We start from the raw sequence: 20,627 nt of genomic DNA on the forward strand, positions 1-20,627 counted from the left end.
GGATTTTCCATCTCTTCTGTGTGCACGGAAAGCATTCTGTGAATGAAATGCAACATATTCAGCAAAATCATTATCCTCCATCTTGCTGCAACATAAGTGAGTCACATAAGTGTGTGTAGGATGTCCACTTATAGCAATAAGTGGGACACATAAGTAGGTAATATGAAATGAAACCTGGCTTATAAGGGGCACTTATGTATAAGTGCTGTCTATAAATTCGGCCCTAAGAGCCATATTACACACTACAATCCGTAGAAAATTCTGATTGGAGACTATGAGTTGCTATGTCCTAGTGAATGAGAGTACAAAGAGAATAGAAAAACAGAAATAATCACTTTAGTCAAGTTATTTATTAATTTTTTCAACAATAGTGAGGAATCGCTCCATAACTACAGACTGATTTTCGATTACTGGAATAAGCCTCTCTGTTATTTTGTTTTGTAAATGTCCATTATCAGCCTGCTGTAGAGAGCTTTGGCCATAAGCACTGCTGCCTCAGCCTGCTGCTTTGCAGTTTCACCAATCATCTGCAAAGAAAGAGAGCAATTTAAGATTAATATTTTATTCTTAAAAAATTTCTTGCTACTGATTTTACATCGCACAGACTTGAACAGGTCCTATCCCATTGTTACCATAAGACCTGCCTGTGTGAAACAAATAACAAAAAATATCCACGTGCCATTGCTTACTTGTCAGTAAACTGAAAAGATAAAATGAGAGAGAAAGAGAGAGAGAGAGTGTGTGTATGTTTTAGTGGGAAAGAAAAGGATGACGTATATCATACATGTCATGCATACTGCAGGTTTGAGGACAGCTGGAGTAATAGGCATTGGTGTCACAATTTTTAAATAGGAGAAATCCGCTGTAGACATTATAAATTCATCTCGTTTTGCAGATATAGCCAGTTATATCCTCAAAAAGTTAGTTTTTTGTGTGAATAACTTTTGAAGGGTGGGCTATATTAGACTTTGTATGGCCAATCGCATCAGATGTGTGGACAATAAGTATTTCAATATCTATGCTTTGCAGGTATATTTGTAACCAAAACAAACCCAAAAAAAAGTTACTTGCACACTGAATTCTTCAGTCAAACTCCCGTTTATAACAAAAATTATAATGAACTGTCTTGCTATCCTTGTGTTAACTTGCCGAGAGCGAACAGCACATGTCATAGAGCACGAGCGAGCCAACTCTTTATCATACTGCATAATTAATAAGTACATAGCATAAGCAATTACTTAATATCAAAGTGTAAACCAGCAGCAAATTTGGTAAGGACATAGTGAGAGCATATTTTTCTCCCTCTTATTGAGGGTCATTTTTTATGAACTACAATCCAAGATGTCAACTATTCCTATACAGGAAATTTCCTTTTATTCTGGCACTCTTGTAAATATAACTTAAAAGCTTTCCAGACTGTTGAACACTAACACTTACAACACTATAACATATCTGTAAAAAACACCCACTGGTTTTACAGGTATATTATAGTGTTTTATGTGTTGTAATTTGTGTTTGACAGACTGGAAAGCTTTTAAGTTACATTAACTGAGTCAACATTGAAAAGAATTGTTTCATTCTTAAAAAAAAAACTCTTGTAAATGGAACTTACCTACAGAGTTTTATTGTTATCTTTCTGTAAGGCTGTAAATTTCTCACATGCTTCCATCAGTTGAACTCCAATTCTCTCCCTACTTGGAGTCTTGCGCTTCTTCACAGCTGAAACATAGGACTAATTAAATCCAACAAAATAAAAGATAATGTTTCCACAAGTATTCTACACAAAAGAATACCATAATCCAACAGATGACTGTGTTTGCACCCTGTGTAATAACTTCTGCAATTGCTATCACCTACAAAACTGTAAAAGCAGAAAAATGTCACTGACTGAATATAGCAGAGTGAAATTTCAATAGAACTTAATTGTCATTTGAGTGCTCCTGATTATTACCAAACTAAAGTACTGTATACTTACAATTCTACCATGACCCTGAGCTGTGAGTAGGTGTTTCTGGTGAATGTATTTCCAAACATACCCTTCCTTCAATTTAATTTTCCAATTCAGGAGACACCTCTAACTTCTCCTGATGATTACCTATAAATAAATAACTCATTATTATTAGTATTGTAAATTTCAAATAATGCACAGAATAAGAACAATATTGCAGTTTGTGAGAAAACTTGCCAATATCAGTATCTACCACTTCCAATGGTAGCACTGTAGGAGTCATTGTCATATATTGCAACATATATGTTTGAGGAAGAGTCTGTAGGAGTGACACATCCCCTGTCTCAAGTTGAATCTGTAGGCTCTGAAATACAGTTTATATTTTAAATCTTTTAAGAATAATATACAAAAAATGTATTATGCCTACGGTAAATAGTTACCTCTTCTTCTGGCAAGTTGTCAGGGCATGCAGTTCCTTCCACATACACAAAGCCAATCACTTCCAAAACCCTTAGTTCATTAGCTGTAAGAAGTGTGATAGTGATGGGCTTATTTCCAGTTGCATTTCTTTGGCACCTGGTATTAAATACTTTTTTAGAAACAGAGAACTTAAGATCCCTCCACACCTGTACAGGATAACTGTGTTAGATAATGATTAAGCACAAATACAAATATATTACTTATAAATGTAATTAAACACACAACTTGTCACTGTGTACTGTCTTTGACAGTTCCTCTGGGAACACTATTGAGGATATCTGTCAGAACCTTCCACCCACTTAGGCCTTGCCACTTTCCCTAGAAATTTTCCACGTGCAAACAGATTGTGATTCTCCACGTAAGTCACAAGTTCTTCTATCTGGCTTTCTGTAGCTCTTCCAGCTCTTGTAGTTTAAAAGCTGAACGTAATATCCCACATTGTTTGTTCATCATAGTTTGTACTGCACAGCAATATTTATTAATATTTAATTCCTGTGAACAAAGAGATAAGTAGAGAAATTCTACACCTTTTTCCAGTAAGCATAACATTGTGGCCTGAAAAGTACACATATTTGTACTATACTGTAGAGTGTTTAATCTGCAAGCCTCTATGAATTAACTGAGCAGCTCCACACTCCTTAATTTGCAAACTACCTATGTAGCCTTGTTTCATTCCTATTAAAAACTGAACCTATCATTGCATTGGTCTCCCTCTACTCCTCTTACCCAACAGCATCTATTATTCTTCTAGGCAACCTATCCTCATCCATTCACCTGAATAATAATAATAATAATAATAATAATAATAATAATAATAATAATAATAATAATAATAATAATATGTTAAACAGAAAGTTTAATAAATTTAACAGCGATGAAAGAGACACCTACATCAAAACAGACTTTCAAAATATTATCTCATTAGCTATAGATACCCAAAACCTATTATGATTTATTATATCTACATTACCATGACTTCCAATTCATTGGCTGAATGGTCAGCATTGAGACCTTAGGATCAGAGGGTCCTGGGTTTGATTCACAGCCGGGTCAGTGATTTTAATCACGTCTGATTATTTCTTCTGGTTTGGGGACTGGGTGGTTGTGCTTGTCCCAACACTTTTCTCTTCATATTCAGACAACACAATACACTACCAACCATCACAGAAACACGAAATAGTGATTACATCTATCCATTTAGTGTTGATGTCAGGAAAGGCATCCAGCCGTAACACAGGGCCAAATCCACATGTGTGGAGCAGTTCGCAACCGCGACCCCACGGATGTTGGAAAAGCTGCAGTAAAAGAAGAAGACTGTTACCATCCCTCAGTGCAGTAAGGAATAGTGTATTCGTAAAATCACATAAAAATGAATGGAAGAATATTTAAGGTACCACTCATAAATAACACTAATTCATTCACCAGGATGTGGTAATATAGAAAGGAAATGAAAAGGGTAGGGTGGCATGGAGAGCAGCATCAAACCAGTCTATGGACTGATGACCCAAATGACAACAATAAATTCAGTACGGGAGCATCATACAGGCATTTATTTAAAATATGATTTTGAGTGCTTAACCTTGAATCTGTTTAAGCTAAGAGCGACATTTTGTTGTGGGATAGTAAAGATAGGATTATTTACAGCTATATTTTTAAGCGAGTGTGTTTCATTTGAATGTGCAAATCGGTAAGTTAAAATTTTGCTCTGTTACCAATAAAATACGGATATTCTTCTATTCTGCCTCATATAACACAAGTAAATACTAAAACCAAATGCTAGATGACCACATCCAACACACTACAATTAAGGAAAAGAATATTCTAAGCCACATGGTTCTATAGGCCTAAAATGGGAATTTGATAGGCTTACTCTTGTTAATCCTAACATTCTAGTAATTCCTATAATATTATGCTGTTCATAAAATTGCATTAACACTTACCTTGAATAGTTTCCTTAAGAAGTATCCATTTCAACAGCAAAAAACAAACCCTTAACGAACAATGTGTACGGTACTGCTACGTTCAAGTTGGCGCTGAATTGGTTTTAAAAGACCCCGCGTTGAATGCATTTCACTAGCAGCTCTACTCACTCTCCTGTAAGAGATCATCACTTCTTATTGGTCAAAGATTCTAGCCTTCGACCAGGGTGTTCCACAGAAACAATTTTTACCGACCGAGTTGAGTGACGTCACACAGCTCTTGCTTGCACCGATTCGACAGAGTACAGAATAGCTCGGCTCCAGAACTATTGGCCCTGCAACCTATAATACTCGGTGACTTGCCAATCTGAACTTCGTCAGTTGGCATGTATGGAATAGCACCCAGATTGATAGAGTTGGCAACACTGATGATAAGTTCTTTTGTGACAGTGGTTCTTTCCCCAACCAAGAAAGTGAGTAAATGGTCAATACAAATTAATACGGGTTGAAAAAATGAAAGAAAATGTGTGATGGTAATATCTGTTTTAAGAGGAACCCTGGCTTCAAAAGTGGAGAATTAAAATTAATGTCAATTAACGTCGTTAACCGGGGCCTCCCCATCTCACATCCACTGATGTTTTTTCGCAAAGTGATTCAGCAGACAAATAAAACAAAATACCTGGGTGTCACCTTGGACAGGGGTGTGACCATTAAAGACCACATTCAGAACATTGCTGCACAGGCACACAAAAACTCTTCACTCATCATCACTCTCATGAAAGCAGACAAAGGTCTAAATCTAGAAAATGGACTAACGATGTAAAAGTCCTCCCTCAGGCCAATCCTAGATTGTGCCAGTCCGGTTTGGGGCATGACAGCCAAGACACATTTAGATAAGGTTTAGTGCATCTAAAACTGTGCGCTGTGCCTTATCTCAGGAGCCCCTGGTTCCAACAAAATCGAGAAATCCATGTGGAACTCAGGATCAAAGAGGTCAGTACCAGTATTAAGAAGAAAACCAGGAAATTCTATTCTGGACTAACCTCCAAAGCCAATGTCCTTATATCATTTGTGGGCATCTATGGCACAGGTTTCAAATACAAGAGACCAAAGGTCATCTTAGACCAAGTCCCCCACAGCGGGTGCACGACATATCCTGACCAGTAGGGACTCCCCATCCCACACAACGCACTTCAGAATTAGCACTCAAAACCCTAATTGGGTTGATGGGTTATGATATTCTAGGTCTTGTCTGGCGCAGTGTAACATGGGTTGAGGATCTGAGAGAAGAGTCCCTCGGCCAGCGTGAGAATGGAGTGCTAAGGTAGGCAGAATACCAAACGTGTGATTGATCCACGTGTGTAATTAGGGAATATCTCTACGACCACTTTTGTAATGTAATTTTCAGGTTCAGTTCTCTTTTAAATTTTGATGTAGAGTTTTGTTTGTAAATCTTTAACTTCAATTTACGCTTCTGTTCTCCGTCTCCAGAGTTCGAACTTTACCCTGATTGGTCATTGTGAAATATAAGGATGCACGCATGATGTACCCTCATTAAACTTCCTCCCGACTTAGAATTCGGTGACGGAGTTTTTCTGCAACTATTAAATTTAATTTAGTCCTTTCAGCTTTTAATGATTTTCCTTAACATAGTCACCGAGTAGTATGGATTAGCCTCTGCTTCGTCAGGCCTTATGCCCAGTTACGTACTATGTGAACTGCTTCTGGAGTGCTGTGACTTTTGCCTCCATTCATTTTCTCGGCTTTTTTTTGTAAAATTTAACCTTTATTGTCCTTTCTTCTCCATTTTTCGGCCGTGTAGTGTGCGCCTTCTGCTGCTGTTTACCATAGATCGTTAGATCCGATTTTTCTTGTGTAGGCCTATTCCCCTGTCTTGTAAGTAACGAATATACTTGTAGTTTTTAAGCAATGGGTGATTTTCTAATTATAATATAACCTTCTAGCCCATTTGGGGGCGTTATTGCAGAATTTGTTAAATGGACACATGGGTTAGAGATCCAGTTTGTGGTGATATTAGAAGCTACGGCTTCTTTCTTTTGTGGTACATCAATACTAAACTGTACAGGCCGGTCTAATCTCTACTATGTAACAATTTGGTAAATGTCACTTCTCTGACTCTCCACTCAGAAAGTGCCTGAGCATTTTTGCTCATACGTATGTAATTTATTCTGAGCTTCATGCTCATTTATAATGAGGCACCCTTAGCTTTTGTGCTCTATGCATGTAAATTATCTCTAGCTTCCGAGCTTCTTTTGGTAAATTTATATTCAGAGCTGCTGAGCAGCCCTTTCGGTATTTGTTTGTGAAATTTACCAAGTAGGCCTACTTGTGCTAAAGATTGTTGTTGCGTGAGTTTTCCGCTCAACCTCTAATATAGTCTTTTATACTGTTATTATGATATTAAAGATTTGTTATGCTGAAGAGAAAGAAAATATACATTTCAGAAATTTTAATAGGTTTTCTTCTACTTCAGATAGGCCTATTTGAAAATATTTCCTCTCTTTTGAAATTCATCAATGCAAACATCAATGAGGCTCCACGAAAGCTTAGTGATGTTTCAACTTTGACAAATCACATAGGAAAATATGAGTCTGGAACTAAAGATAAGTTCAGTGCTACAAATATATATTTACAAATGGGGTGAAATGAGCTATCAAATTTGTTGAACTATATCAAGGCAAACATACCAGCCAAAAATCATACCTATGAAGAATCAAGCAGAGTATATCAGGAACACATTTTTTGACAAAGAGAATGAAAAAAAAACTAAATAAATTTATCAAGCAGGGAGAGTTTCTGTATTAAGACATTCTTGGTGATTTTAGATTCATTGATTGTTGACCTAGTGTCCGGCCGTTTACCCTGCTGCGGTAATTGGTAGCGTAGTCAGGATTACAGTTGGGGGGGGGGGGGGGGGGGGATTAAGGTATATCTTCATCCAGAATTTTATTTTGATATGTGTCCAAATTTCCAGAGAGTTCAGGTGGTACAAAATACCTAATAAGGAAATGAGTGTCCTTGGCTCCAAGTAAGTGTGTATATAAAATTCTTTATAAAAGTATATTCGTTAAAACTCCTGGGGTGTCTGGAGTCCTTGGACCCCCCCACCTTCCATGGTTATTCCAAACTTAGGCCGTCATAGTGCAGAGCTTCTTTCATCAATAGGAGTACAGTAGTTATTTCTGAAAGAAAACGACATGGAGCTGTTGCTATTACAAGGCCACCGACCCAAGCCGGGATTTGAACCTGCAAACTCGGACGGAGAAGGATAGTGACTCAACCAACTAAGCCACATCTGGATACGCCCTTGTCTTCATCTGTTATTCCCACCCCAACATAACTGCAGCATTTCATATATTCTGTTTACAAGTGAAATGAATGCAATAATAAACAGTTTGAGCAAAGATGCAATATTCTGGTTTAGAATCAATACGGTAATTTTATTGTAATAATGGTAATGTGATAAGCTATAAAGAAGTGACATTTTATACAAAATGTAGCGAAGAAATACACACAGACAGACACACACACACACACACAGAACATAAGGAATATGGGTATAGATTATTAGTTTCCCTTGCAAGCCTGGGATACAGAATAATAATTATAGTAGTATAAAGTTACAATTTTGTGATGCTAATATACGTATGTATAATTTTTATTAACGTGCCAAAAACCAACGACATATTGCCATAAAACACCCTTTCAAGAGCCACCGACCCAAGCTGGGATTTGAATCTGCGAACTCGGACTCAGAAGGACAGCGACTCAACCAACTGAGCCACATCAAAAGGAGTCATTTGTACTTATTGCTATAAATAGATGCAGTTAGTATTTTTACAAAGGTTTTATGTGTAGAATTTATTAAGACGTACATTTTCCATCTGTCCTAAATGCACCACACCGAACGGAAGAACTAGCTGGAAGCTAAAGTGCCCTGCGGGGATGTCGCTTCCTTCTCTGTTTACTTTTCCAAACCAGCAACATCCCCAAAGGGCTATCGCCTAACTAGCGACCGCTGCTCAGCCTGAAGGCCTGCAGATTACGAGGTGGCATATGGTCAGCACGACAAATCCTCTCGGCCATTATTCCTGGCTTTCTAGACCGGGGCCACCATCTCACCATCAGATAGCTCCTCAATTATAATCACGTAGGTTGAGTGTACCTCGAATCAGCCCTCAGATCCAGGTAAAAATCCCCGACGTAGATGGGAATCGAACACGGCGCCTTCAGTATGAGTCAGGCATGCTATCCCTACATCACGGGGTCAGCTGTTTACTTTTAGGTCCCCTTATTTTAGAATTTGACTTAAGGTATCCTGCATGCGATTCCTGGCACTGACAACTGACAGAGTTAAGAAAGACATGTGATGGGGAAGATTCATCCTTATTTGTGGGTGCAAAAGAGTTGGCCTCAAGACTCCCGTAAGTGAAATATCTACGACCTGGAAGTAGTTCCAAAGTGGTTGCTTTTTTAAGAAGACAAATTAAATGAAGATTCTACTTCCTCACAAACAAAGAATGATATTATTAAATTTACGAACAGTTTCAATATTGCAGCCAGTTCATCTTAACAGTACGGGAGCTATGATTTTGATTGTTGGATATAATTACATGGTAATAATCAAAACCATCTGCTGAAGATTCATATCCCCTCCCAAGGAAAAGTCGTATCCATGCTACTGGCCTGGACTTATACCCCACCCACTGAAATTATTTTCTGGGTACCTCACTGCATCCACTCACCATTTAAGGTACAAAGTAAGCCCAAAAAATGGTTGGATTCTCAAAATACATCACCATAAATGATGCAGTTAGCGCTCAAAAGTACTAAAGAAAGGTAAGCAATAGGATCTACGGTTTTAAGTAGAATCCGTGACTTCCATTTTAAAAACTGAACATGCATCGACTGTGATTCAAGCCTTGGCCGCCTTGGTGAGAAGATAGAATGATTGCTAATTGCTCTTTTCCTCATCTCTTGACATTTGTCAACATGCGGTTATATTCCCAATACTGAGGCCTCTGCAGGGAAATATCCCCATGCATCACAATCCTAAGTGCTTTCATTTCATTCAAGCTCCTTCAAGCAGTACAGACATCGAGAATTATGTATGGCCCCCCTGAGCCTTGCTAGCAGATTCATTGTCGCTACATGAACTTAACATTTTGGTGTAAGTTCTTACTTTGTTCATACCATAAGTAAAACAACGGCTGATCCTCGCTCTAGTTTTAAGAAACATTTTCATATTCCCTCCAACGAAAAGTCATATCCAGCCCCCCCCCACGTTCGCTAAGCCAGTGACGGTAATGAATAGACTGTACAACAAGCATCTCAACGTGGAACGTTGGGCGGCAGCAAATAAACGCGATCCCCTATACTCCGCACGACATTACTTCTAAATTGATGTTTTGGCAGATTTTGGCTCTGTCTGGTGGTTATGTGGTAAAACATAGACATCCAACCAATTGCAAACTGCCATTCATATCGATTTATGTTGGCGGAGCGCGATCTCGAAACCTTGTTGCCACCTCTAATATTTACATTCACCATGTGGTTAACCTATCTCGCTCAGCGTGTATGGTATTCAGTACAGTTCACGATCTTTTGCATTGTTCAGAGTACAGAAATTGCTGTAGTTTTATTTTCGACCGTGTATTAGTGTACTGAGTTCATCGTGTTTACCATGTCTGAGTGTAGCTCCGACAATGGCAGGAAAGAAGTCGATTCTTGCTGAGTGGTTATGGAGGCACAAAATTCCTGTGCGGGACGACATGCAGATAGGTGAACTGTTGCGGCTTGTGAAAGAAAATAAGCGACAGTTTCCAGTGTGTGTTGTAGACGAAATCGCAAGACGTCATAGACATAAAGTTATTCGACTTCCATATCATTGCCATTTCAATGCAATAGAGAAAATTAGGGCTCAGATTAAGGGTTATGTTGCAACCAAATAAAGTGATTTACTGTACCGAAGGTGGGAAACCTGACAGCCGAAGCTGTGGTGAATGTCAGTGACGATGACTGGAGGAAAGTTGTGTGCAATACACAAAGATTAATAGGTGAGGCGTGGGAAAATGAAGATGTAGTGGAAACTCCGTTGAAAGTTTCATAATATCTTTTGGAGCTGGTGATAGTGACAGTGATTCAGTGTTGGAGAGTTCCAGTGACTCCGAGGTCAGTGGAGTGTTCCCTTTGAAGACCATAACCTCCTTCCTGCGCCAGCTATTAGCGGTGAGTGTTATGTTATTTCCTCATTTATTCTTAATAATATATTCTCTTATTAGTGTCAGATGTTGATAGTAAGTGTAGTTTTTGTGAATTAGTTTTTAATCCATATTCATCAGTTTTTTCTGGGTATGGTATTACATTTTACAAGGGCTGCTTACCGTGGTCGTATTGCATCAGCTGTTCTCGCGGGAGTAGTGCGCTGGCAACAGAGGAAAGGCGATGCTCATTTGTTTTGCGAAACTTCAATTTAGAAGTAAGGCCGTGCAGAGTATAAAGTGAAAAATGGCTTCGGGCAGACAAATTTCCTTACTCGGGGTGATGGTTTCCTCAGTGTAGGAAATGACCCTGGAACCCATTGACTAGCATCTGATCACAGGTTAGGGGTGGCTGCAAAAGGCGTATGTACTCCAGGTTCCTGATCACCTGCTAGCAGTAATTCTAAAATGCCTTTGGGTGTGGCGACCCCATCATAATATCGACCTAATATGAAAATTACACTTTTAAATCAGCCTTTAAAAAGGCTAGGGCATTCCTCGAAGTGACATGCAGTTCTTATGTTAGGAAAACTATGAGAAGTGGGCTACCAGCAGAGAATATTATGAAGGTGGCAATAATCAACCTTGTGTCACTGACTGGAATGTTAGAAGAGATGATCTGATTTCATGGAAAAGAAGAAGATAGCTATGAAGGGATTGAGTGAGGTTAGATGAAGAGGAAAAGGAAAGAAGTTGAGGAAGGGATACACTTTCTACTGGAGTGGACGACGTAAGGCAAAGAATGGAGTGGAAATAATGATCAACAAGATCTTAGATGAGTATTTAGATAAAGTGGTCGACATAAGTGATAGAATAATCAAGATACAGTTAAGGACAGAGAATGGAGTAAAGATTTCATTCAAGTGTTTGCACGCCAGACTGGATACAAAGAAGACAATAAGAAAAAATTCCTGGAGACACTGGAGAGAGAAATAAAGTTTGTAGAAGTGACTGTCATGGGAGACTTTAACACTTTCAACACTATGCCCGTACGGGATACGGGCACACTGCTTTCCTGCTTCTGGACGGCGCCCGTACCTAATACGGGCGTGATTTTCTCGTGTGTTTATATCCAGCTGCACGTATCACGTATGGTTCTCGTCCCTTGGTTGGAGGTAACAGTTCATCTAGTAATCACTAGAATGCAGCAGTTATCGTGAATTTCGAACTGAAGCGATAAACAGGGTATTTTCTCCTTGCCGTGACCTCTACCAAAGCACTTTGTGTGGTGTGTGCTGCGCGCGCCAAATCTGTCATGCTGTCAGCTGTGTTACTCTGTGTAAACATGTCTTCACGCCGGTTCAATGATAGTGATATTTTGGATATTTTATCGGGAGAAGCGGGTTCAGAGATGGATGAAAGTGATGACGACCCTGCTTACGAACCGGATAATGTATCAAGCGATAGTTCAGGTAAGATTTTTATTTATTATGTCACTTTGGAACGTAAGTGTTTAGCTGTATTATTTTACTCTGAATACAAATGATAGAAATACTTCGCTCACAGAAATTTGGGTTTATTTTTTTCGTTTAGACGAAGAGATGCAGGCTGATGATTCACCTGTCCCGGGAACATCTGTTAGATCATCTGAACCTGATGATGAATGGTCAGAAACAGATGACCAAACACAGCTACCTGTCTTCCAGTCGGCATCTGGTTCTACTCAGTTTTGCGCGAGGAGTGACGAAATGGATTGTTTCAGTAATATTTTTAGTGACGATGTGATCAAAAATATTTTTTAAAAAAAACTAACAGATATGCAGGTATGACAATTGCGGCAATGAAACGTCAGGGCAAACTGAAGGTAGTCTGCAGTAAAACTTCACGAAATTTATTGTTTTTTTTGCAACAATTTTGCATGTGTGTGTGGTGAAGCTACCCAAACTTAGTGATTATTAGTCTACTGATCCCTTTTATCAGACAGGATTCGCCAGTCGTTTGTTGAGTCATGATAGATTTTCCGGAATTTTATTTATGTTGCACCTAAATGACAATGCCACCTTCATCAAGAAGGGGGAACCTAATCATGACCCACTACATAAACTCAGGCCTTTCTTTGATTTTTTTGTGCAGAAATGCATTGCCAGTTTTCAGCCGTATGAGAACCTAACAATAGATGAGGCTATATGTCCATTCCGTGGTTGAGTAGGGTTTAGGGTTTATATGAAGAATAAGCCCAATAAGTACGGTATGAAAATGTATGTACTTTGCGATGCGCCAACAGGCTATGTACTGAATTGTGAAATATATACGGGATCCGCAGGGAACGTTGACAACAGCATTCAGGCTCTTGTAGATAGATTATGCTCACAGTTTTTCAGTAAGGGCCACTGTATTTATATGGACAGATACTATACTACCACTCCCTACTGAATATGCTGTGGCAAAAGAAAACCCTGGCTGTTGGAACTGTCATGAAAAACAGGAAGGGTTTACACCAACGTTCAAGACAAAGAAATTGAAGAAGGACGAGAAGATATTTTTGAGGAAAGGGCACCTTCTTGCTGTGAAGTGGAAGAGCAAGCGGGATGTTTTATGCCTTTCAACAAAACATAAGGCTTCCACTACACTTTTTTCTGGTAGATCGAAGGGTGGTGTCGTCCAGAAACTAAAGCCTGACGTAGTCATCGATTACAATATAAATTAAACTGGTGTTGATAGAGCAGATCAACTGGACAGTTATTACCCATTTGCACGGAAGACAATGAAATGGTGGAAAAAGCTCTTCTTCGATTTGTTCCTTATGTCTGTTGTGAATGTTTCATTCTATATAAAGAGATCTCAAAATCAAAGATATCTCTTGTGGATTACATGAGAGTGAACAGTTCGTGGTTGGCAGCTAAAGGAGGAGGAGACATCTCAAGGCTGGAACCTACTTCCTCCCCCAGTGTTGACAGGACATTTGCTCGCCATTTTCCAGAAAAGGTTCCTCCAACGAACAATAAAGTGAATGCTGCTCGTTATTGCAAGGTATGCTCAGATAGGGGCAAGAAGGAAAGTGGTAAACACGTCAGGAAAGAGAGTAGATGGTGGTGCAAGGAGTGCAAAGTAGGACTGTATATAGTCCAATGTTTTCAGGACTACCATACGAAAACAAACTACAGTAGAGTCTCGCTCAACCGACCTTCGCTTATCCGACACTCTGTGTTATCCGACACAGGTAGTCTTAATTTGAACTTTCGGTGGATGCAATTCTGGGACACGGGGTGTGGAGGGTGCGACTGTGGGACAAGCACTGGCAGTCATGCGGTAGGATTGTTCAATGTAGTATTGGTTGGGTGCGGATGTTATAATTTTCATATCCTCTGTGAGTATGGCGAGTAAACGTAAGAAAGTGATTGTTTCTGTGGAAGACAAGTAGAGTGGGTTAAAGAGACTGGACAAAGGGGAAACTCTCCAAAAAATGGCTTCAGATTATGGTGTTGGACGTGTTACAATGGGATATTGGAAACATACGAGGGAATAAATTGAAAAGTGGTGCTCTACCAGAACAACAAGTGATGCAGTGAAAATTAGAAAGAAACAATGAAAAATGTGAGTACGAAAAAGTAAGTGAAGCACTATTTCTTTGGTTCACTAAAAACCAGGAAAAGGGCTTGTCAATATCTGGCCCCATTCTGCAAGAAATGGTGGTGTATATCCAGAAGGAGTTTAATAAAGGGAACCTAATTTTACTGCCAGTGCTGGGTGGCTTGATCGGTGGAAAAAAAAACGGTACGGCATTGGGCAGCTTAATATCTGTGGAGAAAAACTGTCAGCTAAATCCGATGAGGTTGTGAAATTTAAAAGACAATTTCAAGAAATAATTCTTGCTGAAGGATTATCCGGTTATCAGATTTTTAATTGTGATGAGACTGGGCTGAATTTCAAGATGCTGACATCAAAACTCTTGCAGCCCAAGCCAAGACGTCTGCACCTGGCTACAGGCATAGTAAGAAAAGAGTACTGCATCTATTGTACAACTGAATTAATAAGTCAATAAATAGAGTCCCGTACAACATAGTACATAATACAGTATAGCCTTCCTGTTTGTTTTAGTTCATTTTCAAAGTTATTCTGTATTATCCGACATTTTCGGTGATCTGACGTATTCCAGGTCCCGTTTAAGTCGGATAATCGAGACTCTACTGTATTCCTAAATAGGTAAATATTTTATTCCACTGCATTTGTGTTTATTTGTGGCCTAAGTAGTCGCATTAAATGATTATTTTTTATTGTTTGAGCAAGCTTATTGGTATAACCTCAATGTAAACATTTTTTTCTGTACTTCAGATATTCACTTGTTGATTAACATCTTCATTTTGGATGGTTGACGCCCTCATACGGTACAAAAATCAGGCATGTAATATTTTCGCTGTTCCATAATAACATGTTCACAGCCAGGATCCATGTTAAAATATGGTAGTGTTGAAAGTGTTAATGCAATGGTGACAGAAGAGGAATGGAAGAAGTAATTAACCCTTTTATGGATTTGGAAGAGAGGAATGAAGGAGGGAGAAATGTGTGAGAAATGGGTTACGTGTGGGCAATACGTGATTCAGGAAGAAGAATAGTAGAAAGATTACAAGATATGGATGGGAAACAGGAAGGCAAAGACAGTGATTGATTACTTCTTGGTGGAAAGAGCAAATAATACACAGCTGTTTTATGTAACAGCCTTGCCAGAAGTAGCCTTTGAAGGAGACCATAGAGTAGTGGTAGAGAGCAAAAATGGAAGTAGGAAAAATAGTGAAAATGAAAGAAATAAGACAGAAGAAAATACAAGTATGAAAATTAAAAGGTAAGGAAGTAAAAGAAAAATTCCAATATAAACTGAAACAATTCATACCCAGAACTGGGATGAAGTGAGTGGAAGTGGAATGGGACATACTCAAGAAAGAATCTGTGAGTTGTGAAGAGAATTCTTTTGCCAGAATAGCTGAGAGTGAAGGATAAAGAGAGACTATGATGGATGAGAGGGTAAGTGAAGCAGTGAAAAATAAGAAAGCATGACAATTTTAGAATAGGGATAAAAGAGAAGAAAGTATCAGGAAACGAAAAGAAGATGCAGGAAAGTAGTATTGGTAAATGAAGAAAATAAGAAAAGTTGGGAAGTATTTACATGAGAGTTGGAAGAGGATGTGTGCAGCAAAAAAAGGATGCTATATGGACTTGTAGGAAGGAAAAGAAAAGAGAGAATCTACACAAAGCAGGTGACAGGGGAAAAAAGCAGTGATAATAACACAAGCAGAGGACATAAGGAAAAGATGGAAGTATTACTTTGATGAACTCCTGAATATGAGAAGGAGTCCAAATGATATGACAGAGGTACCGTACAGTGTAAGAAGGCAGAATCCAAGAGTGAAATCACAATGGAAGAAGTGGAAACTGCTGTCAAATGAAGGAAAGTGGGAAAATCGACAGGTTTGAATGAATTGTGTGTGGAAATGTTTTAAAGCAGTGGGAGTAGTTGGTCTACAATTGCTGAATACTCAATAGATGTATTTGGAAAGAAAAAATCAAATGACTGGAGTAAAGGAGTAATAATATCTATATTTAACACGTTGGCTGCCAGAGCGGTACATTGTACCGCTCAGTGAGTGTCTCATGAGGCCACGGCGGTACAAAGTACCGCTGACAGGTATTGCTATATGACTTTCCCTGCCGGGCCGGCGGACCGCCGAGCTGTTAAAAACTCTGTGATAGTGTACCGCTATGGCCTCGGAGCAAATCCTGGCATGCTTGGTTTCCAAAATAAAGTCTGTATTTTTCATTAATCCAGCCTCCTTTTATTAGCAATATGTATTTGCCCAATCAGTTTAGCCATGCGCTAAGTTCAAGATTTTGGAGATTGTGGGTTTGAATCCTACTGCTGGGAAACCTGGTTATGGTTTTCTGTAATTTCCCATTTTCACCCCAAGCTTATGCTTACCTATTCAATAGGCCACACTAATTCCTTCCAAGTTGTTACACCCATACATGAACTGATTTCTACGCATATCGCAATAAATATAGCGTAAACATGAGCGTATTTGCATTTTCTAAATTGACAAAATTCATTGACGACATAGCAACATTTTACATTACCATTGAGCATTTGGCAAGGAGTAAAAAGGAAATAAATATATTTCAAATTTAATTTGGTAAAGAGTTTTTTTGGTGTTGCAAAACGTAAGAGATCAGTTTGACTTACCAGAATTATTATACTGAAGGGCTAGCGTCATTATCTTCCGAGTTCGAGAAGAAAGCGGTTTCATTTTTATAACTAACTCCTCCGTTCACTGGTAAAATAACTTACAAATATCTTGCAAGTATTTCACACACACCCTACTTTAAAGCAACGAGTGCCTTGCGATTGTAGTCCTAAGCGCTAGTAAACAAATCGTGGCACGCTCTGTTATCTACAATGTGTACTATCAAGCAATGCAAGCTTCTAGTACCGCTAGAATGTACCGCTCTGGCCGTTTAGGCAAAACCATGCAGTGAACTTTTCTATGCGGCCACGGCGGTACCTCGGGGTGCTGAGAGTTTTTATTGTATTTCGTACGTACATTGAACACTTAAGTGAAATATCACTTCGAATTTTGCTTTACTGCTTATTTACTACATGCCTAGAAGAAAACATGTTTTGGCCACCGGGACATTTCTTGCTATGTGTCCTGGCAGTCAACGTGTTAAGATAGGGGACAGGAAGTTATGTGATGGTTATTGAAGAATTACATTTGCATCTCAGGAAGTAAAAATATTTGAAAAGTTACCAGAAAAGAGAATGAGAAGAAAGGTGGAAGGACAGTTACAGGAAGAATAACATGGCTTTCAAAATGGAAGATCAACACTAAGACCCCATTTTCAGTAAGAGGCAATGAATGGAAAAATACTGGGGATACAAAAAGGATATGGTGATGACATTCCTTGATTTAGAAAGGCTTACGATACCGTCCCCAGAGGAAAAGTATGGAAAGTAATCCAGTGGAAAAGATTTGGAATACAAATGATGGAATATGTGCAAGAAATGTACAAAAATTGTTGCAGCAGGGTGCAGACAAATGTGGGGAGGTGAAGTGGCTTTTCTGAACAAAAATGAACTACAACAAGGAAGTGTTGTTCATAATGGTTATGGACAAAATTGTGAAGGAGACAAAGGTAAATATGGGAACAGGGAGCAAATGATATTGTGGTGTGAGGAGCAAACCGAGAGGAAGTACAAGGCAACTCAACATGTTGAGTGAGATTATTGAAAAATAATGGAACGAAAATTAGTGTGGAAAAGAGTAAGACTATCGTGTTGATTAGAGGAGAAAAGGAAGGGAAGGGAATTATAAAAATAAAAGAACAAAACCTTGAAATTGTGGAGAGCTTCATGTACTTGGGAAGTGAACTGATGCAGGATGCAGAGTTGGATATGGAGTTCAGTAAAAGGATTGAACAGGGAAATGCATTCTGCCACAATGTGAGGAGCATGGACTGGAGGAAGGAAGTACCAAGGAAGTATAAAGAGGTTATGTATAAAATGTACTACTGTGCAGTACTGACATATGCAGTGGAGATCTGAACACTGATAAAAAGTCAGGAGAATAAAATCAATGTCAGTGAAATGAAATTTTTAAGAAGTATCAGAGGAAAGATAAGGAAGGACAAAGAAATGACAGCATCAGGAAGGAAATCGGAGTGGAAAAAATTTATGACAGAATAGAGAGGGATAAACATAAGATGGTTTGGACATGTTACGAGGATGGAAGAAGGAGGGATGCCGAAGTGGCTAGTGGTAACCCAGAGAGAAGGCGGGAGGGCAAGAGGGACCCTGACAAAGGTGTCTGAAAACAATCAAGAAAAGTAAAATTAGAAAACTGGATTGGAACACATTTGTTAAGGAGGAACATTAGTGGTCGGATAGAGGATGATGAAAAGTTGTCAAACATCCCAACCCAGCAGGAACTGGATGAGAGAATTGGATGATGATTGTTGATGTAAGGAACAGGAAGAAAGTATATATGGAACTTCAAAACCTACTTGGAATTCTATTTTCATTCGGAAGAGTACCCAGTGAAACCATTCAACAGCTTTCTTGAAACTTACTGGAGACTTGTAGTTCAGATACGGGGAAGTTTTTCAGCCAAACTGATACATTGCACTATTTATGCAGCTAACATAAACAAAGATCTGTTATCATCTCTCAAACTGATGAGGTGTGTATTAGAGAATCTGCTACTGGTGATTGTGTTTCCAAACGTGGTAACTGCTTTATGGTTGCATCTGACGAGTTGCAAATACAGAAGGAGAATTTCCTTTTCTGTCCTGAAGCGGATAAAGATGAGATTCATCACTTGTAATAAAGAATAGGTTGTAGTCTTAACATAGGACAATGGAAACTCGGTGACTTTTCAGTTTTGAACAATTGCCTAAAGCATGAAAAAATGCTATGTAAATTGTAGACAACAATTGCCTGGTGGGAAAATGGGAAACCATGGAAAATCATGTTCAGGACTGCAAACAGTGGGATTTGAACCCACTATCTCCTGGATGCAAGCTCACAGACATGCACCCCTAACTGCACTCAACTCGTCCAGTAAAATAAATTGTAGACATCTTTATCTATTATATTATTGTTTACTTATAAATTTTAATTTTCAATAAAGTACATGCACAAAGTAATAATAAAGAACTTAATTCCCACCAGTACCCATTACCTAAACTACAATGCAGACAGATTGCCTTTTGAAACATGAAGTAAGGGTCAGTCCATGGGTTACAGCTGCAGAAAGAAGGCTACCTGCCCAATCATGGCCAAATCCCAAATAGGCTGGTTTGAGAAGGGGGCTGCCTGGCCGAGGCGGTAAAGGCGTGCTCGGTTCACCCAGAAGGACGTGGGTTCAATTCCCCGTCAGCAAGTCGTAAAATTTATGAAACGAGATTTCCACTTCTGGAAGTGCACATGGCTTGAGGTTCACTCAGCCTATGTCAAAAATGTGTACCAGGTTAATTCCTGGGGACAAAGGCAGCCGGGTGTAGAGCTAACCACTCTACCCCACCAAGTGCCGAGGTTACGTATAGTGGAAGCCTTTCCACCCCTCCAGGGGCCTTCATGGCCTGTACAGAGATGACTTTGCTTTTTTTGCTTTGCTGATTTGAGAGAATGGCAAAGGGACCCCTTTTAATCATGCTTTAACAGACCAGTAAAAATTGGCCGACTCAAATCAGTTGGGGATTGGTGAAGACTACAAGTACGACGCATACAACAGATTAAAACCCTCAATGTTCCATTTTTAATAATGGTGTAATTTGCATCTAACGAGAATATATTGTAAGTTTAACCTTCTAATTCATTAATCTTCATATGAACATTTATACTTTGATAAATAACTTAACACTAGCAGTGTTAGAAAAAAATGAGATTTTTAGCCAAATCTTACAATTGAATCGTGCAGTCGAGTAAGGAACTAAGTCAGATTTTGCTACTTTTCAGGAGAGCAAAAAAACTGATTTTCTTCGACACGCTTCAATGAATAGTTCCCATTATTTTATATAATATTTAGATCAGTGATAGATATGTAATGGAAGTAACAGGAAAATGTTCAAGAAAAATTTATAAATTTTATGACCGTTTAAACTTTTTTGACTTAGTTCCTTTCTCCAATAATACCGAAAAAAAATTTGGAGTTTGGGAATAAATCTCTCATACAAACTACACCAACCTTTGTTATATATTAAACATAGCTTAATGCAATACATAAGCACTGTTTACAGTTTATCCAACAGAAAAAAAACAGGGAAAACAAATACAAATGACCTTGAAGCGCCAAATAACTACAGTATTACAACCGAGACTACTAACCTAAGGGGAATTCATTAGCTGCGAAATAATGTCCAAATAAAATGCCAAAGCATCCTCATTCGCAACATATTTCAACAGTTTACGCAAGTCCTTTATTTTCTCAGCTTTTTTTGGAACCCCACCCTCTGGATATGCTGCCATTGGTTGCAAGGAAAATGTGCAAAAGTTACCTTTCCCAAGATGAAACG

The 20,627-nt window shown here is 38.8% G+C and overlaps 1 long non-coding RNA gene across 1 annotated transcript; it reads right to left on the bottom strand.

Annotated features, from left to right (window-relative positions):
- Positions 1-410: 410 nt before the first annotated feature.
- Positions 411-2,096, bottom strand: LOC136863115 (uncharacterized). Its single transcript, XR_010859148.1, has 3 exons — positions 1,976-2,096; positions 1,613-1,719; positions 411-527 (listed from the first exon to the last, which is right to left on the bottom strand). It is a non-coding gene; the product is annotated as an uncharacterized lncRNA (long non-coding RNA).
- Between the last annotated feature and the right edge of the window lie 18,531 nt (positions 2,097-20,627).

The sequence above is a fragment of the Anabrus simplex genome, chromosome 2 (genome assembly GCF_040414725.1).
Source record: "Anabrus simplex isolate iqAnaSimp1 chromosome 2, ASM4041472v1, whole genome shotgun sequence".
NCBI lineage: Eukaryota > Metazoa > Arthropoda > Insecta > Orthoptera > Tettigoniidae > Anabrus > Anabrus simplex.